Here is a 27,118-nt window from a genome sequence, read left to right as displayed (position 1 = left end):
AGGGTGAGGGCGCAGGCTTCGGTAGAGAGGGAAACATTGTAGCGCCGCTTAGGTAGGCGGACTGCAGTCCGCAAGCACCAACACAGTTGAAGGACCGATCCTCTCCGCACTCGTGTGGCAGCACCGTAGCGCGGTCAGAAACCAGCGGAGGCAGGTCAGCACATCGTTGAGAGCAGGGTAGTGGCGCATTGCCCAGAGCCAGTGTAACATCATCTAGCTTCCCACTCAGCACTCGGGAGCACTCCCTCCATTCAGTTCGCAAATCGGCAAGAGCGGCAAGAACTGAGCCATAAGTTAACACAGGCTGCAGATCCAACAAGTCCGTGATACGAAATGTGACACACGGTCCCACACACCGCTCACCTCCATGCAGGGCGACACAGTCAGGAGTCGATGAGACACTCAACCCCACAGTCAAGGAGCCAGCCGCCATTGCCACCCCGTCAGGGGATGCACAGGAATGTGGGGGCGAAACCGACACCGAGAGGCTGGAGTCAAAGCCGCCGATCTTGTCCGGACACGCTAACACTGTTCAACCCACAGCGAGTGTCATCTCCTTTGCGGCTCAAGGCGGGGGAATACACGGGGGTGATCCACGATGGCCAGGCAAGCGCCAAAATGGGGTCAGCGCAGCACAGCTCACCTTCAGCGTTCCACAAGGAGAAAGGAACAGAATGAGCTCCCACTCGGCCGATGTGCACAGGTCGCATAAGGGTCCGTCTTTTTCCCTCACAGCAGGCAGCGCGTCTCACAGTGCCAGCTCCGCTCCAGCTCGACCGTCCGTCGTTGCCTCCGGCGGCATACGGTAACACAGGTCCCGGTTCCAGGGCTACAAAGGCCGACAAACAGTCTCATCGATATCTCCGGTTACAAAGCAGGCAGGAACATCGGAGGAACGCGAACCACACCAGCGCACTGTCACAGTCCTCCCGCCGCAGCGCTATCACAGGATGGGGGTCAGGATATCATCGCGGGAGACTAAGGCTTGCGGAGCCGGGAGCCTACACGTCCGTCTCAGTCGCCATCTTAGCTCCTCCCCCCTGTTTTTTTTGCTTTTGTTGTATCATTTCCTCTTTCATGATGGCAAAAGCAATAAAAATAAAAAAAAATAAAAAAAACTGAATACAAACAACAGAGTTGAATGGATACAAGTCAACCAATCAGAACACAGTGAGACTTAAATGCTGAACACAAGAATACAGACGAAAAACATTTTCTCCAGAGGAGACAACTGAAACAAAACAAAGCCATCCAGTTATGGGCATTGGGCAGACCCAAAGCCCACTTTATATTAGAAACAATGGGTCTAGCCAACAGACAGTTAATGCGTGTTGGGATAGTGTTGCTAAAAAAGTCAGTGCCAATCAAACAAACAATGGTTGGTCCTGCATAGTGCAAATTAGTTACTGGTTGTTTAATTAGGAGTGTGACAGTATTTCACCAATGGAATAGGTCTGAGAGATCAAGGGATTTCCAATCACTCATTACTTTTGAATGATTATTGACAGGTTGTCAAGTAGTCTGATTTCGCATCTGCATACAGAATGTCTTCTAGCGCTAAGCAACCGTGCCGACTTGGTGTAACAGGTTTTCACAATGAATAAACCTATGAGACTGGACACATGAGCTTTGACTTTAATACTACTAGACCTTTCTCATTAAGACCCCTGGTAGGTTCTCGTGGAGAATACTACCTGCCCCACTTGTAGGCAGCTTCCCTGCTGATAAAGAGTTGGTGTTGCCTCGCCATGGTGCCCACCCTTTGATGAGTGCCTAATCCACTCCGAGTCGACCGGCAGGCACAAAGAGTGACTGGGCTTGCACGAGGGACAGTTCCAAGCGAGTGGAGCGCTGTAGCTAATCTAAACTCAAGGAATACAATTCACACATGATTCATTATATCTGTCATTGTATCATCAGATTCATGATAAATCCTCACAGTATACAATGCTCAAACAGATTTAAACGAAGATTTATTAGCAAATGTCTAATACATCAGATAGTGTGGTAAAATTAAACTAAAAACATCAGGACAAAAAAAAACACCATAAAAAATCATCTAATACACCAATCATCCTCTGATTGGCTGAGGCCCACTCGGTAGATCCTTCCTCTATCTACAGGTCCAGCGTTCCCCCAGCCCAACAGAAAGGGTGACCACTTAGGCATACTCCTGCCAATCCTTACTGAGGAAGCAGGAGAGGATAAAAATTAGCCCTGCTGGGGGTCTAGTACTCATAAAATATATTACGGGGTCACTTCCTTTACAAGGCAACGCAGCAGAGATGAGTTCAGAAGCAGGGGTACTCACAGAGGTTTACTGAGGAGCCACAGATAACGTTTTAGGGTGTGACCGGGTGCTGCATTAGTTGGGGAAGCACTCATAGATGCAAAGTAAAATCAGAAACAGCAAATGTATGCTTTCTTCTGAAATCTACTTAAAGCATGCATTTCTGTGTATTTTATGTTCTCTTCTTCGAGTGTGTATTTAGAAAATAAGTTGAGGAACGTTCACCTAGAAAAGTAATCCTGCAATAAATAAATGATTTATGTTTTAAAACACCAATATATGCTATGCTAAACTGCCTTAGAAATGTGTGAATTTCCTCTTCTATACGTTTCTGCACTCTGACATGAAAGTGTCTGCATTCACTGGTCCAGGCTTCAAATGGCAATGGAATTCTCACAAGGATGGCCTCAAGAAAGGGCCTGGCAGGCCGCGTGCAGCCCACGGGCCTCACAATGAGTATCAGTGAACAACATCAAAATGATACGCCTCCCAACCGCACAACCACCGTTAATGTTTGCCAATGCCGAGCAATTACAAGAGCTGTGTCTAGGAACTTGGTGAACACAATCAACTTTTCTTTTTCCTGGGCCAGAAAGACATGCTCACAGAAAAGGCTACAAGTGAGGGGTCTTTAATGAGAATTCTCTCCAGGCGTGGCTTTTTTGGAGCTTAAACATCACTGGCAAGTGGCAACCCTGCCAAGCACTTCCAGGTCAGCAAATTCAAAGTTAATGGGGCCATTTGTGGCACATAATGAAAGTTTTCAGGGAGAGGACAGGCTTTTTACAGCTCTTTGTAGGGCTGATGCTCCTTGTGCGTTTTCTACACAATTGCTGCCAATCTACCCCAGACAGCAGGCCACTGGTTTGTGGTCTTGCCTTTCGTGCAGCTTTTCCTTTCCCTCCTGATACACACCTACTACCCCCTTTCACAGTAGTTGGCCTCGTCCCTCAAAGACAGAGTCGAGGGGAGCTTCTAGCAGAGTTCAGAATCCTTAAGTCTGTCCCTAACTTGGCTGGCTAAAGAGCTGGCAGTCAGGAACTCAACCCTGGAGCTCAATTGATAAATCTGGCACGTGGCTGTGGGACGCTTTCATTGGTCAAGAGTATCCTGGCAAAGTGAACTGGTGATTCTACCAAGTATGTATCCATTCAAGGCAGAAGCAGGAAGATGACAGGGGCTATCTTTACATCTCAAAGAGAGGTCACCCACAACCTCCAGCTGCCAGGGCCTGGCTCACTCTAAAGTGAAGCTATGAAATGCTCCAGGACCTTTCCACAATTAAGAAAGAACCTGGGCAGGCTCACCTCCAGCCTTCATTTTGCTAATCATTCACACACAGAAGTTTCAAAATAAATCCCTGTTCCCCTACAGGAAAGCACAACACACTCAAACTGAAAAGAGCGAATTGAGGCACACAGTATTGTAAAACACTGAGTACTCACCATGATGGATTGAAAACAGCCTTCATAGACAGTTTTTTTAAGGCACCCATTAGCCTTGGTTTGATCCTACACAGGTAAGCCATGAACATTTGCCTGAAAAGCTAGGTCACCAAGATAGGGCAAAGAAACGCAAGTACCTTCTCTTCAGTGACAAAATGTTAAGACTTTCAAGAACCTTTTTTCAGTTCGTGGCCAGCTCATCTCCCCTTTCTGGGCCCAAAATGGTAATATGACCAGCACGGACCTGGAACTGGACTCAGTGACACTTGTACTAAAAGGCCATGCACTCAACGCATAGGTGGATATAGGTTTAGAATTCAGATAAAGTATTACGCTAACTACACACAATACAATTCAGTGCCCTTCAGATATGAACGTTGTAGCAATGTCTTTATTTGTAGTATGAAAAAGCAGGGCTAATAAAACAATTATCAAACAAGAGAAGGGGCTAGCACATCTGGCATCGAGCTGCAACCTCCAAACATTCTTCAGTTACTAAGGGTATCTCAGGGCAGGAGACTGCAAAGATTTCCCAGTCCCCTGAACCTGGCACAATTGTTTCAGGTTTACTAATAAACTAAGGCCCACATCCCCACTAGGGCCCCTAGTTAGTATTTGACAAGGCAAATACACCCACTCCCCATACTAGGGGAGCCTCTTCAGTCCACCAGTAACTTTGACCCTAAATCATGCCAGCGAAAACTAAACTTTGGTCCTCCAGGCTCCCTTTGGAACATGGACCTGGGCAACCAGGCCATATCTTGGTCCCTCAAAGATCCAGAAGTGCTCAGTGTCCAGAGGAAATTACTGGCTTTAATGTGCTAAACCATGAGAATATAGGCATGCTGTGTGCATGTGTTAGCACATAAAAGGCAGACATATTGTGGTGTGTGTTTTCATGCTGGCTATAAGCAGGTCTCTGCCCGCCTTGTGGGAAGCGGTAGCCCCACCACTGCGGCATGAAGAATTATCTCTCCTCTGCCCGAAGTGTGGGTCTAGTTGAGCCCCTGGCAGAGAACAGCAATAGAATGTTCTCTTCCTGACAGAGTCTCTCAGTTGGTGTTGCTGAGTTTCCTGACAAAGTCCAGCTGTAGGGACCAGGTGGACAGTATTCATCCAAAACTAGGGACTTCCTACCGGAAACCTGAGCCCAAACAGAGAGTGTGACATTTAAGTTTCAATTCCCAACTGGCTAAACCATGGAGCTTCTATATTGTATTTCTCAGGGGCTTTCTAAGATTGGAGGGAGGGGACAGCATTGATCAGTGGTATACGGATTATAGGACCACAGTGAGATCTCTCCAAGGGAATATGTTATTGAGATGGTGTACTCCACACAGCCATAGAAAAGGTGTGGGGGGGGGGTTACTGGGTAGATCCCCAGCTTGGAAGTATGTGGATTGCCTCTGAACCTCTTAGAAATCTATAAAGGTTTCTGAGGCGCAGACTCCAGTGGTATCAAATTGCATGTTGTCCACAGGGACAACCTGGCAGGGATCGTCATCTTCTGCTGCGGTGAGCGTCCTTGAAAAGGATATAATTTGCTCAACCCATGTACACGTATTCATCACATGAACATAAGCATGCAGCACACGTTGAGTGAAGGGCACGGTTCCCAAGAAGGTCAGTAGACACTATTCTCAGGGATATAGGGGCAGAGGTTTGCGTTCATAAATATTCATGAGCCCTCTTCAATCACAATTTTTTTCTTTATCATCGCCTAGTGCGGGGACAGGGGGTCACTCTGTAGGATTGCACAGCTAAAAAAAAAAAAAAGTATTCTGAAGTGAGATTCAGGTTTAGAGAAATAGAAGACATACTTCTGAAATCAGATTCAAGATTACGCATGGTCTGAAATCAAGTAGACATGAGATGGGTCTTTCAGCTTCAGAATGATAAATGGAATGACTCCTCTAAGATGCGACATATAGGATGGGTTTGTAAATAAGAATGACACCCTTCTACTGGAATTAGAGACAGACAAGAACTTGTTTTCCTTTAATGAGAGACAAGTAAAAAGGGACAGTGCTTGACAAATTATACATAGACAAAAATGCTCTTCTAAAATCAAAGCCAACAAAACGACATCTTAAGTAATCTGGACTAAAAAGAGAAGGCTTTAGAAACAAGACAGAACGCCTTTTTTTTTTAATCGGACAGGATCGAGGTGGATAAAAAAAATAATCAAGACGGAAAAAAAAAACTTGTAGAAATTAGAGACAAACTCTTGGAACAATCAAACACATCAAAATTCAAATCGTGTGGACAAGCAATATTCAGGTCTTGGAAAATCTCAAAGTGTTAACAGGTGGAAACAGACAAGTGAAGTTTTCAGAAATTAAAGTTCTCAGAAAAGAGTGTTCAAAAAGGAAGCGGCAGGCATGAGAGCATGTTCAGTAAATCAAGAGACTAAACGAAATGACACAAAATTTGGCTTTTGGAGAAAACAAGCTTCGGGAAATCAAAGACTTGCCTTCAAAACCGAGAGACAGGACGAAGACACGTCTACAGCTGGGAGGTGAGGCTCTTGGCTGGCTTCGGCAAATGTTGTCAATGACCTTCATGTCGCCCAGGCGTCCTTCGTTCCCATGACAACCTGCCCCTTCGAAGACACACCTTGCTCAGCCGGTTTATTTGACTATCTCTGCTCACGCACCAGGGTTTGCATAAGGCACCGGCAGCTCTGCAAAGCACACGCAAACCTCGGCGTTTGCTAAAGATACCAGTGTCAATAGGGGGTTAAAAAACAAAAGCCTGCAGAAACCTAGGGTGACCAGATTTTCAGAACCGGGACGGACATAGAAATGGGACTAAATGTCCTATTAGGGCTCAGTGCATCATATAGATATATATATGATGCCCTGGGCCACTTTCTGTGAGGACCTCCAGGGTCCGGCTGCTGGTGGGCCCGACCTTGACGCAAGTGCTCTGCAGCCCTCATTCCCACCTCATTAAATCCTGCTGTGCTGCTTGAACGAGCAGGCAGCGCGGCAGCAGCAGCGTCTAAACAAATGAACTTGTGTTCCCGGTTTCTAAGAGGGCGGTTGAAATGTGAATCTGCACAACACTGCTACTAATGTACAGGTTCACCAGAACCTCCCTTAAAAACCGGGAAATGTTATTGTTTTAAGCGAGACACCGCCACAGTCCTTCAAAATACCGGCACTGTCCGGGCAAATCCGGGACGTCTCCCTACATGAATCCCCAAACACAGAGCATCTTTATGTGTGCATAAACGTACCAGGGCACTCTGCGCCGGAGAGCATGGGGATCTAGCTATACCTGTAAATATTCATTTATGTTTTGATATTCCACAGCGTAGATTCACACTGGTAAACAAAGATGCGTGTGCACACATGCGTAGCTTAGTTGCACACGTGACTTTGAGAATCAAACCCTACACCGTTCTCTTATAGGAAGAAACTCCCTCACCGAGACAGGCATACACAGGGGCGTAGCTTCCGTTTGTGCAGCGGGTGCAGTGGCACCGAGGACACATGAACCCGGTTATTGCTGTATTTTACATTCTAACACCATCCCGGGGCCCATGCCACAATAACTACACTACTAGGCGCACCCAAACCAAACCTTGGGATTCTCGCTCAAAGTAAACAAGAAAAAACGCTTACTTGCACCTATAAATCATGCTGCACTCCGGGCAATGTTACAAAAAGCAACCAGACGTTCTTGGCAACGCCTGACTACTCCAATTACTGAGTATTAAAGTATAAAAAAAAGAAGGTGGAATTCAGCCTCAAGAAGTTAAGGAGCGGGGATCTGTATTTAGAGTGGAAAAAAGAAGGCCAAGAGCACAGGGAAGAAAAGTGTGAGCCCAAAATTCCGAACTAAAATGGATAGGGAGTAAAACCTGGGAAGTAGGGTAATGAACAGCGAAACGCCACAAAAACAATAGCTCTTCCCTTTGGGATTAAATGTACTGAAACTACACACACTGGTATATGGAACAAGGGTGAAATAAATTAAGTATGTGTGGTATGTGGCTTCTGGTCTCCTTTCCCTCAGAGAAAAATATGTTCTCTTTAAGATTGCACCTCTATTTGTCCAAGCCAGCTCACAGACAAAAGCCGAAACATGTAAATCGCTCTACCAAATTATTCAACTTTGCAGGAGGGAATGCAGGACGAGGACAACTCACTGCTGGGGACGTGTTGTTCCTTTTATAGAAGGAAAAACGCATATTTACTTCGGTTTAAAACGAATCTGTCAAAGTTATAGCGCTGCGAGCCTGCAGTAGTGTTAGAGATACGCTATACAAATTACAAGGAACAATAATAATACACAATTAACATTTGCATACAAGAGCTGTAGGTGGGTGTCGGCAAGAGTACAGGGTGATGACAAAAGCAGTAACCACTTGCATTTAAGAACTGTTTGCTTGCTATGAAACATCAGAATCGAAACCGTAGCCCCAAAAAATGCGTAAAGCACTATTTAAAGCAATGCCATGAATCGCAAATGGTGGATACCTAGCAGAGGTTCTTAAACTGGGGTGGGATATGGTGGGAGTCAGAAGATAGCTCAGGTCTAGCCCCATCAACCTCGTCAGCTGCTCGTCAGAACACTCACAAGTCGATACCTTGTGATCCTCGTCAGATAATCCTAGTCGAACTGGACTAGGGATATCTGATGAAAAAGGAAATCAGGACTCCTTTCATCGAGGTGTATTTCAGTTCATTAGATGAGCTTCAGACAAACCATCTTTGACATCCAGCAACATCATGAAGGAGAGATGACAGCATCAATTCTTATTAATGAACTCAATTCAGTTGCTTTAGAGAAGACGGATTAGGTTTTTCACTGACTTCTTCACACATTCTGCTATGGAGTTAAAAGACATTCAGCATTGTTGTCTGTCTTTGTAACCCGAAGACTGCTGACCCATGTGTCTACAAAAAGTTTTCAGGTCTCACTTACCGGAGTGCGCAAGCGGTCTGTTTGCGAAACGATTTATTGTCAGCCTAGTGCTCGGAGCCTTCCCATTGATTACCAGTGTTTGTTTGGCTTTATGGTCACTTTAGTTTGGTTGCTTCGTTAGCTTCTGTGGGCTTTACTTCCTTTTCTTGTGTCTGTTCCTCCCCTGGAGCATTGTCACCTAACTTGTGTCCTTCCACTGCTCACTTTTCAGGCACTATTTTCTTTTTGGAGAAACACTTGTTTTAGTATGCATGTGTTTTACAGCTGTCTCTTCCATGCTTCTACCCCCCCTCCACCGTGCTGCGTGTTGCTCACATGCTTCTCTCTTGCACCCCTCCATAATCTGCTCAGCCTTGTATGCTTCTACGCCGTGTTACTTTCTCGCCTATGTGATTTTTACCCAGTGCTTAATGTGTTTAATTTTTTTTTTTTATTACGTGCCAATGCCCTTCTGGGAAGGTCACTTCAGCCTGCACCACACACTGGCCCAGCCAGTTCTGCCAATGACAGTACTAACACAACACCAACCATCACACTCCTACAAGTGTGACAATTCAGACTACTTCAGGCCACACACAGCTATTAATGTTGTGAGAGTCTGGTATTATTCATTATCATTGCCATTTGACTTAAACACGGCTGTTGTGCTCATCTCAGACAGCGCCACCATGTGGGGGACTGTCACTTGAGCATGTGTTGACAATTAAGTGCCAGTGCCAAGCACCGGAACCCACCAGCTCAAATTAAGCACTGTTCTTACCCCCAGCTTCCCACTGCCCTCGCTCACTCATTTGCTTTTCTTCTCCACTGCCTCCACATTTCTAGCTACATGTGGTTTGCTTCACCCCACCTGCGCCCTGTTGTGCTTCTCCCCTACCCGCACCCTTTGTATTGCGTCCACCCTCCCGCCCCGTGTTGCTTCCCCCAAACCCACTTTCACACAAAAAACATTTTGGATTTTTAATTTAACAATCTAACTTGGATCGCTAAATGAAAAAGAAAAAAAGGCCTGTATCATTTTATAGTCAAGTACATGCATGCCTACAAAATGACTTGGCTGACCACGTCATATTCTTTTTTTTTTTTTTTACTCCTCCTTAGCCATGCTATAAAGAACCACTAAAAACTGTTGCCAAAGCTAATAGGTCTGTCCCAAAGGCAAGCACTACTGAATTTGCCAATACTTATTCTTGCAAGTCTCTGCTTTTTGGGATTCTACTATACCAGGTCATTCTGGAACCTTGTGCAAGATGGGTCGGCCGAGGGGAAGTCTGCCATTATTCCTAACCTTAGTGAAGCTGCCTGATTAGAGCACTTCAAGCCCCTCTATTCACTTGGCCTCAGTGAACATCTTGGAGAGGCCTTAATCCAAACTTGCCCCCCAGAATTGGCTCCACTGTGCCCACCTTGCTCTATCCATGAAGTGCAGGTGGCCCTTGGAAGCTAGAAGCCAGGGAAAGCCCCGGGCCTTGACAGGATTACTGGCGACCTTTTCCGTAGCGAACAAAAGGTGTGGGCTCCCTACATTTGTGTCTATTTTAACGCCATCCTTCAGGGCTTGGAGATCCCGGACACTTGGTTGGGAGCTGAAATAATTCCCATTCACAAGAAAGCTTCCCCCCTCGACCCGGCCAACTACCGCCCCATAAGTTTAATCGACGTCCTCCAGAATTTTTTTTGCCCGCCTTTTGTTATCAAGGTTGCAGAGTTGGATGGATGAACAACACATCCTAACCTCCCTCTAGGCGGACTTCCGAACAAAGGTCTCCACTATAGACCAACTGTTTAGTTGTCTACTGGAAGACGGTCACCATTGAGGCGGGTAGTTAGTTTCTGATCTTTGTGGACCTTAGGTCAGCTTTTGACCTGGTACACAGGGACAAATTCTGGGCATTATTGTTGGAGATGGGTGCTCCACCCTATCTGTGTCATCTACTTTAACGTCTGCATCAGGGCACATACGCTAGGGTGAGGTATGGGAGGAGCGGGGAGTTGTCGGCTCCCTTCCCGGTAGAAAGGGGAGTAAGGCAGGGGTGCGTTCTGGCCCCTACTCTCTTCTCCCTTTTTCTTAACGGGTTAATAGATCATCTCTCGGGGGCAACAGACCTGGACTCTCCTAGCTTAGCAGGGCGAAAGATACCTGCCCTTATGTTCGCTGACGATACCCTTCTGGTGTCAAAATCGTCAGGGGGTATACAGCGTACATTAGAGGCATTTTGTTCTTTCTGTCGACTAAGATTTGGAGATCAATATCTCCAAAACAAAGTTCATGGTCTATAATAATAAATCGGCTAATTGCCCCCGCCCACACATGAATGGAATGGTGCTGGAACAAGTATCTACCTTTGAGTACCTGGGGGTCATACTGAACAACAATATAGACTGGGGGACACACAAGGCTCGGGCCAATTTAAAGCTGGCCCAATCATCGGGCGGTATTCTAAAGATTTTCAATGATACATCACTGAAACTGCTCAGCCCGCCCCTTGAGATCTACAAGGCTCAGGCAAGAGGGGGCGCGCTTTATGGCGTAGAGCTATGGGGCCATACTAGTGTTGCCCCCCTTAGCCTAACGGAAAACAGCTTCATCAGGCGCTTGCTTCGCTTGCCTATAAGCTACCCCCTGATCCCGCTGCGGCTGGATCTGGGTTTGGTACCCATACAGGATATTGTAGCAAATCGTCCTCTCCTGTACTGGAAACGCCTGTGGGCAACCCCGGAGTTGTCGTCCTATAGGGAGGACTTGAGAGACATTTTACAAAGGGGGACCTCGGGGAAAATACCTTGGCTGAATTACATCAAGCATCTCTGCCATTCTATAGGCAGAGGAGATCTGTGGTCGTCTCCCCAAGACACCTGCCCATCGTTCTCCAAGAAACTATTGAATGCGGCCCACCGGTCGGAGTCCTTAACATGTAATTCCACCTTGGGTAGGTTGACTGAAACTTTTTTGAATATTAAGGCCCATCCTCACTTCGAAGCCTTCCTGGACGATATCCAGCCTCCCTTGGCCAAGAAACTGTTTATCCTGCTTAGACACGGCTCATTGCCACTGAGGGCTGTAACACATAAATGGCGGATTGCCCTCCCAACGGCGAGCTCTTGCCCGGGGTGTTTGAACAGTAGAGAGACAGATCTGCACGTTCTGCTCTTCTGCCCTTCCTACGCCAGGGCTAGGGAGAAATGGATTCTGCAGCTGTGTGGGGCTTTAGGGATTATCGGGAGGTTTTTTAGGATTCTCAAATACGACACTTCCCCCCTGATAGTGTTTGCCACAGCTAGATTCTCCAGTCTATGTGGCACACGAGATGTGCAATATTAAAGCTGGAGTGTTGTAACCTGCTGTAATCTATTATATCATAGGAAAGGTTTATATATATTTGTTCTTGTGTTTTAATTGATGTTTTAACTTTGGGAGGAACGGTCTATATGAAATTTCCTCCTATTATTCTTAAACTTTGTATTACCAGTTTTTATTGTTATTTTATGTGTGTATCTGTGTTTGGCCTTTTTATGGTATGGTTACCGAAATAAAGCTCTCTGACTGACTGATTCTACTATACAAGACATCGCAGTGAATTTCAAATCCTTCATAAAAACACCTGAGGACTGCAAACTCTACCAAGACCTAGGAATAGCCAAAGGTGTAACAGGGGAGGTTGCCCTGCTTTTCCAATATCTGGGGGCAGATCGGGTTCTACATAGCAGAGTTGGTCCCAATGAACAGGAGGATCTTCTCTCCACAAACATACTAAATAAACTGAAAACCTCAGCACCCACTAAACTTTTTCAAGGATCGAAAGACACTAAGTCATCCTAAGTATTAAGGTCAAATCCAAGTGATCACCATCAATCTAAAGCTGCAATGAATGCAGAGATCGTCGAAGCATCATTCCAAACCCAGGCATCCTTCCTCGTATCACTCCAGGAGCCATTCAGTAGTACTGAGAACTAAAAGTCTTACATCCACTATGACAAGTCTTCTGACTCTGAAAGTTCAAAATACCGCCTCAGCCAATCACAATAAAAATTCCTGGGACTTCATTTCACCACCCTGGAAACAATTCCTTGTCTTCTCATCCACATCAAGAGGACCTCCCAAGCCGCCTTCTGCTCTCACAAACACAGGCACGGGAAAACAGCAAAACATGCCCATAAACAAATAGAACACCGCAGCCCTGCACCCTCCAGGGATCACTGAACAACAGTTTACTCTATGTGCCTAAGGCTCCAACTCTGAGAGACAGATGTTTCACAGTTCAAGGAACTCAGCTATGGAGCGACATATGTGGACAGGAGCAACACGAGGGGTACCCGCATCCAACAAAGAGCAATTTCCCTTTTCTAAGCTAAGTGAGCACTCACATTTTCAACCAGACAGAGGGCTCTCTGGGAACCCTTACAGACAGCGGGGAATACTTTCATAGAAAGCATAAACCGAAAGGAATACTAAATTGTTTTGTTATTCATTAACAAAAGAGGGTCAACCTGTTAAATCTGCTCCAGGAGAACGAACTGGCAAGTATCTTTATGGGCAATAACAATGAGAAGAAGTAATCTAAATCCAATACCAAGGAAAATTGGAATGGCAAAGTATGGGAGCAGCTACAGAATTTGGAAATATAGAAATCAGCTAGACCAGCAAAGGAAATTAATATTCTCACCCAACAGACAATCAAAAATGTGGTAAAATAAGTCACCCTAAAAAGAATTATTACCAAGTGACCTTCCTTACAAAGCAGGTAAAATATTAGCGGAAATAACCAGGGAAAATAAACGGGTTGATGGCAAAAAGGAGCCAACAAAGGTCTATTTGGAGGAAGAAAGGATAATGGTAATTAGAATGCATTGCTGTGTAGAAATTAGAAAAGAAATGAGGGCCATTCTGTTGGCGTCCCATAGAGTCATATTTACAATTCAGTGCATTAATAATGAAGAGACTGCTAAATTGGGCTAGGAATCCCTCAGTGGGATATCTTTCATCACTCTATTGCCACTGTAGAAGAAATCCCAGGAGTTGGTTGTACTCTATCTAGGGCGTTCTACGGAAGTCAGAAGATTTTCCAATGCACTCTATCTAGCTCTATCTTTCTACTTGAGGTGTCATACACAGTCTTTTTTTGATTTCTGAACCAACTTCAATCACGTAACTGTTCCATGTGTTTAACACACGTTGGATAAAATATATTTCCCAAAATCGCCTTAGGATTATCCTGCCAATTTTCGCTGCGTGGTCTGCGTCCAATATATGCAGTGGTCGTAGCTAAAGCATTTCAACATCAAATGCTGTACATCGCATGTCAATACAAGCACACTCCTCGTATCGGCAGATGGATGAGCTGTGGTTACTAATTAGGATTCAACCAACATGAGGTGGCCATTGAAAGCTATCTTGAAAGAGATTAGAAGAGTGAGTGGTAAATGCAACTTTAACTAGCAGAAAGTTCCAGTGCATCGTCCCAGTAAATGGAAGGACCAGAATCTGGAAGATGCACAGGGAGGATTGGGAGCGAATTCAAGATTAAGGTATGTTTAGTGTACATTACTAGTTAGGATATAACCTCCTTTAAAGAACAGACATAACACCTCAAACCTAGTCTTAGCGGACAGCGAGGGTGGCTGGTGGCGGTAGTTGTGAAGTAGGAGTGAGTTTGAGAAGTTTATAAACGGTGCTTTTGAGGAAGCTTAATATCTTGCCTAATAGGGTGAAAGAAAAATGGGGGAGACCCACTGGAAGGATTATAAACAGTTACGTTCAAAAGGCCAGACCGTGTCTTGGCTCGCTGCATTTGAAGGAGTGCATGGAAATGTTCAAAAGGCCAATATGGCTGCTGGGGCTGTGAATGCTTCCATGTACATAAAAGGTTTCTGAGTGTGGGAAGGAAGGAGTGTATAAGGGAGGGGTAAAGAGGCAGGTGCTGATGTGGCAGAAAAATAGGTATTTCCTGTTTTGGTTGAGTTCTGCATCAGTGATCTGCTAGTCAGCAAACGACGGATGTGTGTAACACAGTTAGAGATCTGAGTGTGTAGAGGGGGTAGAGAATAGAAAGATTAAAGCAGAGATGATTTGGCCACGAAACGAGATAAAGAGGGCGAACAGAAAGGGCCCAGGACTGAGCCTTGTGGGACGTTGTCTAGTAGAGGCGTGGAGAGCCAAGGGCACGACAATACTGAGAAAGAGCGAGCAGAGAGATAGGATAGAAAACTTTTAATGGCACTCTCTTGTCTGTGATTATACCGTTAAATGGAGAAGATTCTCTCCCAATACTTGCAGGTGCAGATCTTTGGTTCTTAGGTGATTGGATTTATAGGTTAAACGGTATAACTTCTCAGGTTACTGCCTGGTCTTCAATGTAGCCTTTATCATTCTGGATATGTGGTATGAAGAACCGGACACGGGATTCCAGATGTTTCAAAAGACCTGCACACAAAATTCCAGCTGTGGCTCTTGGATCTGTGCACATTACTCCAGATGTAGCACTCAGAACTTGGACAAAGTGCTCCGATGCTCCCCAAGTAGAGACAATGGGGCCTGCAGACTGCAATGCGCCAGATGTGGCCAACCCGATATGTGGGCACAGCAGCAACGCAAATCAACGCCTCGTCAGGGTAGTAGGCGCTATAATGCAATCACAATCGCTTAACATCCTGTACACTACACCTCCCAACCATCTATAGCTCATTCTTTACTAACAAAGAGGTCATCTGGTACAACTACCCAACAGGTCTATCCTACTTGCCGACCTTTAACCCTCACCTGGGTGACAGGTCATACGCTGCGGTGCATGAGCGCTGTGCCCAAAGGTCACGGCTTTGCCACTGGTTGCAGCGAACGTGACCTGCCACCTCCTGGGCCACAGTCCAGATTGCACATATGAGCCTCTGGAGGCGTGAAGAAAAGGCAATAGGAAAAGGAAGATGGAAAGAGGGGGGCAGAAGGAGGTCAAGGGAGAGGAGAAACGAGGTCAAGGGAGAGGAGAAACGAGGTCAAGGGAGAGGAGAAACGAGGACACGTGCGTGGACAAGAAAAGGAAACCGGAGTAAGCTAGGGAAGAGGCAGCAGAACTGGCCGGAAGAGGAGATATTGGAGAACGTTATAGAAGAGCAAAGGCGAACTGGAAAAGGGAGGAGGGGCGGCTGCGTAAATACCCGTATAATATGCATATTATGGCACAACCAAAGATGAAGACATTACATGAAGGGCCGGTATTGAGAAAGAAAGGAAAGGGAACAACTTGTATGGAGCAGATGTGTAAGATGAGGTGTCTGGAGCATCGTGGTGTGGGAGAGGAGGGTGGGCAGATAGGAGCAGAGGGAAGCGGAGCAAACATGGGCGCAAGGCAAGGTGGGGTGGTGGATGATGGCTGTACGCATGGCAGGTAGGGGGATGAGGCAGCGTGGGTAATGATGTAAGCGGGAGCTGTAAAGGTATGACCTGGCTGATAAAAGAGGAAGGTATGAGGGATGGAGGACATGGCAGCAGAAGTAGCGACAGGACACAGAGGTCGGTGGAGAGGAGTTTGGAGGCAGGTGTGAGATGGGGGCTGTGTTGTGGTGGAGATGGGACGGGATTGGGTCGTGGCAGCAGTGGGGTCAGAAGGCTGTGCTAGTGTCCTCTGAGGTAGGAGGTGGATGTGCGGCGAGAGGTAGGTGGATGTGCGGCGAGAGGTAGGTGGATGTGCGGCGAGAGGTAGGTGCTGTGCTGCGCCGGGAGGGCAGTAGAGGGGCAATGGACAGTGGTAATAAACGGGGGGTAGGGGGTCATACAGAGCCCACCTCTTCTCCCCGCCCAGTATATACCTCCCCGCGCCGCCTGTCCCCTGCCCAGTCTGTACCTGTCAACTGGCTGCTGCCTCCCCCGGGCTCTGTCCCAGCTCCGCTGCCCCCCTCTTCCTCCTCCTCGGTCTCTGCCTGCCTGCCTGCAGGCTCTGCATTCATTCAGAGCAGTGAGAAAAGGCAGAGTCCTGCCTGCTCTCTGCAGACCCCTGCCGGCCGGAGGACCGACACGACGCCTGCCCGCGCCAGGCATGAGCACTCGGCGCTTTCATCCATCGCCCATTCATACATTTATTAATGTAAGGGCATCCGTGCATTCGAACAGCCACCTGTGATTGCTTCGCTTAAGCCAGATCCAGACAGAGTTATATTTCGCTTTCCTCTGTTAATGAGGTTTCATAGTCCATGGCAGCGAATTCTATCTGACCCACAGAGAAGATTAATCAGATCCCAGAAAAATAATCTCCTTTGGGAGAAGCCTCTGAATCACAACTAGCATCTCAAACTCTCTGCCTGCTTAGTCAACATAGCTCAAGAGTTACGCTATGTAATATATTGATAACTTATTAACCACCAGTTATTGACTACTTGCTGCTTCTTCGGCAGACTGGGATTTGGGGCTAAGGGAAATGAATAACTTTGTTTTTCCATATATATTTTTGATCTAAAAGTTACTGCTGTATGAAATAAATACTCCTCTTTCCCTGTTTCTAAGCGACGTAAATTACATATGTCATTATAATCCAATTTCATGGCACACAACTTATTAACTTCAAAAGATTGGACCACTGAGCGGGCCTTGCCAAGATTAAAACTTTTAACTTGCAGACTCCTGCATATTCCTGCCAGCGGCATAACTTCAGTGGATGGGGCAGGTGTTTGGGTTAGGTCGCCACCCCAAATAAATACATTCTTGGCTTGGTAGTTGACCTGAGGGCCCTGAGTCGGGTCTGCTATGTCTAGAGTTGTCACCTGACCAGTTTTCTACTGGCACCACTGGTATTTTAATGTGCCGATCGATACAAAAATAAGCAATATCGCCTAAAGCCGTTATTTAGCCTTTAACTGTTCTTATGGGGTGGCTAGTACCATGAAAGTGGTGGGGCAAGTGACATGCCCCATCACTTAGCAAAAAAACAAAATAAAACGCCCCTCTCCCCAAAACCCTAAAGTAAACCATGTGTCCCTTCAAAAGCTCAACATGAAATTCCCCCTCCCTCCAAAAGCCCAAAATAAAACAACCCTGCTTCCAAAAGTAAAAAACCCAAAAAAAACACTAGAATAACATTTTAAACACATAAAAAAACTATACTTACCCACGGCAGCACGTCCTCCTTGGTGTTCCACTTCTGAATCTGCAGTTGAGTTCCCCTAACCAATCCAGACTCTTCTTTCATGCTGTTAACCAGCTGAGAGAAGCACCTGGATTGGATGGAGCGGACTGACTGGGCGATCCTTTAGGCCCTGTAGACCTGTGATTGGTCTCCAACCAGCATCCAGCCAGCCCCTGTTTCCTTTCCAGTAAAGATTTGGCTTGGTAGTTTGGTCTGCCCTGTTCCCATGATGCACTGGGCCAGGGACAGACTAATTTGCATGTAGCCAGGTTCTGAACTGGGATGGTGCAGTGAGCTAAAAAACGGTGATGGATCAAGCCCTGATCTTTTGACTGGGTAGGAGTGTTCTGCTTAATTCAGATACTCTGTCCATCACCACCCCCCTTTTTGAATCTATACACGTTGAGCACTGGGAGGACACGTGATCATACGACACGGGGTCCACCACATGATCGCTGGTATGTGATGCCCTGGCGATCATAAGGTAAACAACTGCCTTTCAGGAAAATTAATGCGTGGCGTTATTATGGGTGAATTTGCCCTGAATATACAAAATCCTTTGGCTGCAGGGTTGTATATCGCGGTATATTCATCGCTGCATTCCGGTTTTATCTACACAGGTCCTTTAAATTGACAAGGTGTGAAGATTGAGAATAGTGCACCCCATCTTTTGTCCTGATAAAGTTGCTGAGGATGGAGCAACGAAACATGTCGGCAGCAAACAAATAATCATGGTATATAACTAACCATTTTTAATTGAAGGGTTGCAGCACCAGAATAAAGATAGATAGCTAGCAAACCTCTTCACATTTTTATTCTTTTTTGGAACCAATCTTCTTGGTTAATTTTTTATGGGGTCTTGGTATTACTATATGCAATCGCACAATAAGTGTTGGTAATTGTCTACTGTTGGTGTATTTGTCACTATTCTTATTTGTGCACATATATATGTTTGTCCGTGATTCTTCTTTTTTCTTCACCCAGAGAGAGTGACCAATGATGAGAAGTGGGTAAACTGGTGATTGTTAACCAGGAACCCCCTCGGGTGATTCGACCGTGAGGTACTCTCTCTGTTTTCACTTTAATTTTTGGGTGTCAATGTACAGTGGCCTGTGTTTATCCATTTTTATAAATCTATGCATCTTGACCTTGGGTACAGTGTTAATCTACACGTTAAGGGATTCTAGATTTTTGATGATATATCAGATCCCTCGTTTGGTCTAAGTCTTTGATGCGTCTCGTCTTAGTAGGGCTCTTTGTGATTAAGAGACAAAAAGGAAAGACAAAACAGTGACCTTTGATGTAAAGGAGAGAGAGAAAGACAGAAATACCCATCTGGTGGGTAAATTTCAAAATGGGAAACCAGATAACCTGGAATCAATACTAGCTGCCCTGCTTGTCCAAATAGTGTGATTAAAGGCAAATATTTTATTTCACAGAGCCCACTTTTACTTTATCATCAGCTATGAGCACACTTTTAGATACTTGAGTACAGGATGTGCGCTGTACAATAATGTTTGCATACTGTATAATACTATAATGTTATCTAGATTAAGAATCAAGGCCACATTTAGCGTTTACATGACTAAGGACTTGCCTCTTAGTTGATTATTGAGAGTGCTGTTGGAGGGAGAGCAATGAATGTTTCTAAATGCATTATTATATTTCTGTCTAGTCATACAATCTGATGTGCAAGGTGAAACACTACTGCATGTTACAGAAATACACCTTTTTTAAAATTGAAGAGATTATATCGTATTTTTACCTTTTGTTGTTTGCACAATATACATACCAAACGTTTTCATAGCTCAGCTTGTGCAAAGGCTCTTAGAGAAAATCCAAACCTCTAGCCTGGCTCTGGCTCGGCTCACTAGTTTAAGTTATCTGGACGCACTCCTCTGTTTGCGACTTGGGCTTAGTACATCGGACCGTCAGTCACTTGATAAAATAATTTGTAAATTTGAAAAATTTAGTCCTGCCCGAATGCACCGATTTGACAACTCTACCATCAAGAGACAAAGAAGAGTGCATGCAGTCAAAGTTAAAATAAGTGATGCCAGAGCAATGACACCAGGCCGTTCTGTCATAAATAACTGTAGTCATGAGTTCCTAAGGAGAACTTTCAGGCCCAGGTAGGTTGGCCAGGGGCATAGCTTTAGCAGGGGTGTTTGAGGTATGATACCATTCAAATGCATTTTTGGTTTGTTAGCTAGGTCTGGGGGCCTTGAATCAGGCCTGCTATGTCTGTGTCGGGTGTTCTCATCATCGTTCTAATTTCACTAAGATGTTTTATAGATAGTGACCAGATCTCCCAAAAAGTAATACATCTGCACCCATATAAGTACTCCTTGAATGGGTGCAAATGTACTACTTTTTGGAACTAAAAAACATTGGTAGTAGTAGCCTTGGAAAACTGTGCCAGTCTCACATTTCCAGGCATAATATTGCCAAACACCCAAAAGGTGATTGGATGAATGCTTCAAATAGTCTAATCGGTGGCAATCGTTCGGGGTAGCATTCCAGCCATTTGGTGTTTGCCCACTATGCCACTCTAGACACAGACCTACCTAATACATATCAGTACTGACCCTGTTCCTCATCGAAACGGTCCATCCTAAACTTTTGTAATCTTACCCTCCACCCTGCAGCCCACAGTTTTTTTTAATTGGGACATTTCCTATCAACCTCCCAGACACCTCTGCCCAGCTGGACTCTCACTAGCTCACATATCCCGCACCCACAAAAGCAAAGCCAGAATCCGAGCTTTCTATTACATCTCCCCCAAAGCATAAAATGACCCCCCATACCATATCAGAGCCTCCTCATCTCTTCTTGAGTTCCACAAGAAGCTGAAGACCTAGATTTCCGAATAATCCCATCAGGGAGACAGCCACGCATCCACCTGCAAAGTTCCTGGACACCTTAAAGGGTGAGAAGTGTGCTTTACAAATAAACATAACATAACAAATTTGAGATTCACCCCTCCCCCTGAATCTCACTGACTAAGATATGCCCCTGATTTCAGCTGTAAGTGGTGAACTAATTTAGCTAATCTGTCACTTTTTCATGGAGAGGTTCTCTGCTGGGTGACAGAGAGGCCTTTAACCTTCTGTCACTCAAGAAAGTGAAGATGGAGAGGTGGACTGTTGTGGAGGTCTAAGATTTCCCCCATACTGGGATTTCATAATGCGGTATGCCAAATAAAAAGGTTACTTGTTGGCCTAACTTGAACACCTTCTGACTACCATGTAGACTGTGGTAAATGAGTCCATTGGTCAAGAAGAGGTCATTGGCCGAGTCCTTTATTATAAGTTAAGTAGCGGAGTAAGAGCAGACCCTCCACAGCAGCAGCAACTCACGGAAAACACTCGCTGCTGAAATGAGACCAAAAGGGAGTCGAGTGAATTGATAGGTACCCCATGGAGTGATAAAGGCTGTTAAACATTTGGAATCCTTATGTAAATCAATTTGGTGATATGCACTCCTGAGATCTAGTTTGGAAAAAAACTTTGCGCCATTAAGAGTGGTAACAAGCTCAGTTATGTTGGGTAAAGGGAAGGTATCGGCCACAACACACTGATTAAGGGACCTGAGGTCGACACAGAAACGGAGTTTGCCATCCGATTTCTTCGTGACGACAATAGGCGAAACCCAAGGAGAAGCTTCAACTGGTTCAATTACTCCAGAAGCCAACATGTCATCTGAAAGACTTTTTACATCATCCCTGATAACAATGGGAATACGTCTCACTTTGTGCTGGACAGGAATTGAGTCTTTTTTAAGTATGATTTTATGGGAGTAACCCTTAAGATGGCCTAAGTTCTCACTGAAAACAGATTTGAAATTTGAAAGTATAGAATATAATTCTATGTCTTCAACAACCATGACTTGAGGATCTGCACGGGGATTGACAATAATAGAAAGGTCGTATTGGTGAACCCACCCCAGGATAGCAGGACCAGACTCAGAGACATAGACTTTCCCATGAATTTGTCTCGTGGAAAACTTGATGGTAGCTTCAAAATACCCTAGGATGTCTAAAGGTTCACCCTGATACCCACCTGGAGAAATATCCTTTGGGAGAAGAGGACCCCTGCCCCACACTTCTACATAAACACAGTTGGGAATGATAGTGTAGCGTGAACCAGTGTCTACCATTAAATGAAGATCCTTCTCATTTATGGTAAACAACGCTTTAGGTCTGTTTTTCCGTTTGTGCTCTTCGTGTTGAATACTTTCGTCACTCCCAACTACTAAAATTTTATTGGTATCTTCAGTAAATTCTAGGATATCATTTACGCAAGACACAGATGAACGAGGTCTGCTTTTACACACCCTAGCATAATGCCCTAACTTGCCACATTTCATACATTCTTGTTTGGCTGCAAAACAAAATTTGGAATCGGAAGCATGACCATAACTACCACATCTCAAACATTGTTTAGAAATGATTGGTTTAAATGTGTTCTGACTTTTCACATTCCCTGTTTTCTTGTTAAAGAATTTCTTCGGCTTAATGAGAGCAACATCATCTTGATCATCGTCTTCCTGTGGACAATACATGTGACACTGACATCACTTGAGATTGCTCTCTTTTCTAGTTCCTTCATACATCCTTCTGATTGTTCAACAATCTTAGCTAAATCAATTGCTGTTTGAAGGTTGGGATTCTTCGCTGCCCATAAACGCTCTTGAATTTTCTTATTGTTACATTGTACTATGAGCTGGTCTCTAATTAATTCATCAGTCATGTTACCAAATTTACACTTGACGGACGTTTCTCGCAGTCTAGATACAACATCATCTATAGTTTCACCCACTTTTTGACTTTTAGTGTAAAATTTGTATCTGTTCATCACTAGATTTTCTTCCTTGGCATATCTTACTTCCAATCGTGAAACAGCTTCTTTATATTCGTCTAAAGGAGCTTATGCACCTGCTTGAAGGACTTGTGGTAAGAATTTAAAAATGCGTTGGCCCTCTTTACCTAGTGAGCTCAAAAGTAGAGTTTTTTTCCGTTTAGCGGAGTACTCCTGAGCATCTAACGCATCCAGATAGTTCTCAAACATTGGAAACCAATCTTCCCATGATATGCTTGGTTGACCTGGCATGGGAAGAAAGCTAGGTGGTAAGACTACAGTGCCACTTTGTAAAGCAACTTGTTCAGACATCGTTGAAGAAATGGTAAATTTGTTAAATGTATAAACCCACTGGTTGTAATAAAGGTGAAGTAGCTGTGTAGATTATCCATAGTTTCTAAAACAGTTGGAGTAGTCAGAAAAACAAGTTTGTATGAAGGGAGAAATAAATCTACGAAATGTTGAAAATAGGACAGTGCGATACAAAATACTTGAAAGTGAAGATAATTATATTTACTCAGTATGAATGCGCAAAAGACGTGCGCATCGTCGTTGCATTGCTGAAGGTGAATCGGTTTCCTTGGTAACACAAAATGGCTCCCAATTACGTGTTGACGCAGCAAGGACGTTGCTCCTGTCTTATCGTCGTGTAGAAGCTTCCTACGTGGCGTTAGGCTGACGCTGGAAGTTTGACGACCAGGCAGACGTCAAGCAATTTTTCACCAACTCCCCGTGAACATTCTATCACGTCATCATTCGCCAAGAGGAGGAGACGAGGTTAGAAGACGGAGAGGTATAGATACGGCGGAGTGAGGTAGGTGAACGGAGGAGAGAACAGTTCAAAATTGCTTGTTACTTGCCAGTAGTTGGAGGAATAAAGTTGTTCTTGCAGTAATCTTCTGTAGACATCTTGTTGAGGAGTGGGAGTGTTGCGCAATTTAATGCGATATCAGGTTCACCTCTATTTGGTCCGCTCTTACTTCTTAGACCAGTCGATGGGTTCAGTTTCAAGTCGCCAAAATATTGTGGTAAATGAGTCCATTGGTCAAGAAGAGGTAATTGGCAGAGTCCTTTATTATAAGTTAAGTAGCGGAGTAAGAGCAGACCCTCCACAGCAGCAGCAACTAACCAACTGCCACAGTGAAGAACCCACAGAACAAACATACAAGGAATACAGAATGTAGAACATCAAGTACAAGTATTCTAAATAGACTAGAAAGGTAACTTACAATGTACTACATAGATACCTATTCTAATGGATGTCCTCCTCACTCTGGCCTTCTCAGAACTCGCTTTCCTCCTGTCTCTGTGTATACTGCCGTACTCCACCCATATCTCTCAAAATTAAAAAAACATTATATCATCCTACATCTGTAGCAGACCTCTCTGATTTACAGCCACCCTTCCCCTATTCCATCTCTGACCATTCTCTGATGTAACAAAATTCCCTCTAAAACCCTGAACTTTGTACAGGCCTTTGAATTTAGACAGATCTGGACCACACCATCCCGGCTTCACTTTGACCAAATTTTCTTTCCTCATCTATTTCTCAAGATTTTCACTCCTACAGGTTTTACCTTAATCTTCACTTGTTCTCTTCTAATCAATGTCCAACAACCAGGCAGGCATACATTTTGTAATTATTTCCCTACCTCTCATCAATCTGAAGAAAAAGTTACTTACTTTTGGTAACAAGCTATTTATCTTCAGATTTCTCGCCTTTTGAATACCCTGGCTCCAGACTGGATACAAAAACTTTGCATGGCTCTTCTACACTGGTAGGTGGTGCTAGTTCCATTCCAATGCTGATGCGGCACATTTGTGACATCACTGAAGCCATATAATAACACCCAGTGCACCGAAGTTGGTTCCGCATTCATTTTTTCCATGCCCTAAGAGGCAGAGACAATGAAAAATATCAGATTAATAGTGGCGGTTCAGAACAGCAACCTAACTTGGAAACCTATTGTAGAGATGATAAAGAAAATCCTTGAGAATGGGGAGGAAGGCAGGATCAGTAATAATTCTCAGGTAGATACAGCATCCACCAGGAAGATCATTATTGAAGGTAAGTAACTTTACTTCTGATGGATATTTCTGCCTGCAGATTCCTTACCTTTTGAATAGATACCAAAGCAGTACCCCTTCCAGGGAAGGTATGTTAAGCAATGGCCGGACAAGAAAATCCTGGAGCACAGAGCATGCATAATGTCCATCACTTCTTACCTCTGGGTCTTTAATTTTGGTGTGTTGACATTGAATGTTTTGGTACATTGGTAAGTGTTGACTCCCTCTGGTGGTTCCTTCTGGGCAAGGGCATAACATATGTTGATGCATAAGATGATCCATTGTATCCTCTTCTGTACTGCCTTGCCTTTTCTGCTGTCTACACACACAAAGAAGAGCTTGTCGTCAGGACTGATCTACCTAGTCAGGTCGATGTAGTAACTGACCATCCCCTGAGGATCCAGCAGGTGTAATCTCTCTTCCTCCTTGGTGGGATGGACTGGGGTAAAAAAGTGGGAAGGGTAACAGATTGCGCCAGATGGAAAGTGGTCACCAGATTGGGCAGGACGGCAGCTTTAGTCCTCAAGATCAGATTGTCTGGGTAGAAGCACATGAAAGGCAGGCAGACACACAGCACCTACAACCTGCTGATGTGTTGGCCACAATAAATACATATGCACAGGAAGTGACATCACTGAATTTTCCATCATTCATCTGCATAAGAAGTGACATCTCTGGTTTCCTGACAAAACGGTCTTTTAAAGAAGAAGATAAGCAAGGGACTAATTTCCCATCATACATCTGCACAGGAAGTGACATCACGGGATTTACCATCATCCATCTACTCAGGAAGTGACATCACTGGGTTTCCAAACATCCATCTGCACAAGAAGTGACACCTCTGGATTTCCCATAATCCATTTACACAGGAAGTGACATCACTGGCTTCCTGCCAAACTGTCTTCACTTAATAGAGGCTGCAGCGCAAACATGTAGTAGATGCGAGCAGTCGGCGTGCCACTGGAGCACCAAAGGTAAGCCTGTCTGTGCTCATCCATGCCCAAACGCGCACACTGTCAGGACCACTGGTACTTCTACCACAAACCATCCCACCACCCCCTGACGCTACTCCACCGCAACACGCTGTGCCCTCAATTCCAGTCCCATCTCCCAGCGATGATGCCTGGCTTTGCCACCCAACACTGAAGATGCGTTCTCCTACACCAACTACCATTTCGCATGCACTCTCTCACACCCCTCACTCTCACCATGCACCTTACACACCGAACACACTCTCGGCCACACCCGAACTCCACTACAATATACCGCTCCCTGTACTGCACACTCCTCAACACCCACTCCCTCTCTAAACATGGCACCAAAATTTGGGACCTGCTACAGTACCTCCCACCAGCTCTCCTCTTCCTGACAGAAACCTGCCTGACTTTTTCACCGGCCCCCATCATCACTGTTGGACTTGGCCCTCTCTGCAGGTCATCCCTGAACTTTTTGCCTTCCTCCAATATTCTCTCTGACCTGTTTTTATTGTTTTAATGACTCTGGGCACTTTACCACTGCTGACCAGTGCTAAAGTGCATATGGTCTCCCTACTATAAAATGTATACATTGATTGGATTCCATGATTGGCTTATTTGGTTTACTGTCAGACCCCACTAAAGTGCACCAGGAGTGCCAGGGCTTGTAAATACAAATGCTGCTGGTGGGCTTGCAGCACTGGTTGTGCCACCCACAGAAGTGGCCTGGTAAAATGTGTCTAAGGCCTGCCATTGCAGAACCTGCGTGCAGTCTGGTACTGTCATGCCGACTGGGCAAGTGCCCCACTTGCCAGTCCCTAAACCTTCCCTTAACTTCATATTAGTCACCGCTATGGTAGGCCTAAGGACAGGGTGCATTGTAAGCATAAGGTAGGACAAGCCCTGATGTGTGTGGCATGTCCTAATAGTGAATTACAGCCATTTTTGTTTTTCACTATTGTAAAGCTACCTGTTCTCCTAGGCCAGAATGGGCTGTTGGAGTTGTTACATTCTACATTCCTAACAGACTCAGGGAACATGGTAGAAATTCGAGTTTAGTATGCTTGAACTCAGAATAATAAAATACATATTTTAGTAAAGGTTATTTTAATATCCTGTGTTTGCAAATACCACTTTTACAAAGTTGGTATTTGCTTGCCTAACCATTTCAGCCCGCATCTGCTAGGATGTGTATCTGCTGTCTGGTTTCTGTGTGTGACAGGGCTGGGGAAATCCAGTAGACAGGCTGGTCAGCCAGGTGGTGAATAGAAAGATTACACCAGGATGGGTGGGAGGAGTGCCCCTTGACTCTGAATAGGGCTGTGCTCTGCCACCACCATGCTGGCTCCACCTCCTGTGGAGTGCCTGATGTCTCTGCCCTACACCCTGAAAGCAGAAGCCTGCATCATGTCAACAAAGTGCTCAGGAACTGGACTGA

At 45.0% G+C, this 27,118-nt stretch overlaps 1 protein-coding gene across 2 annotated transcripts in view; it reads right to left on the bottom strand.

Moving 5' to 3' along the window:
* OSBPL7 (oxysterol binding protein like 7) overlaps positions 1-16,637 on the bottom strand; it is a 281,900-nt gene extending 265,263 nt beyond the window's left edge. Inside the window, exon 1 of one of the 2 annotated variants that reach the window (XM_078645591.1) lies at positions 16,506-16,637. The gene's annotated coding sequence lies outside the window, so the exon portion shown is untranslated. The remainder of the gene's footprint in view (positions 1-16,505) is intronic. The other variant, XM_078645590.1, reaches the window with a different exon arrangement.
* Positions 16,638-27,118: the final 10,481 nt, after the last annotated feature.

The sequence above is a fragment of the Lissotriton helveticus genome, chromosome 5_1 (assembly GCF_964261635.1).
Source record: "Lissotriton helveticus chromosome 5_1, aLisHel1.1, whole genome shotgun sequence".
Classification (NCBI taxonomy): Eukaryota; Metazoa; Chordata; class Amphibia; order Caudata; family Salamandridae; genus Lissotriton; species Lissotriton helveticus.
Note: the sequence above shows the minus strand (reverse complement) of the source record. Positions and strands in the feature narration are given on the sequence as shown.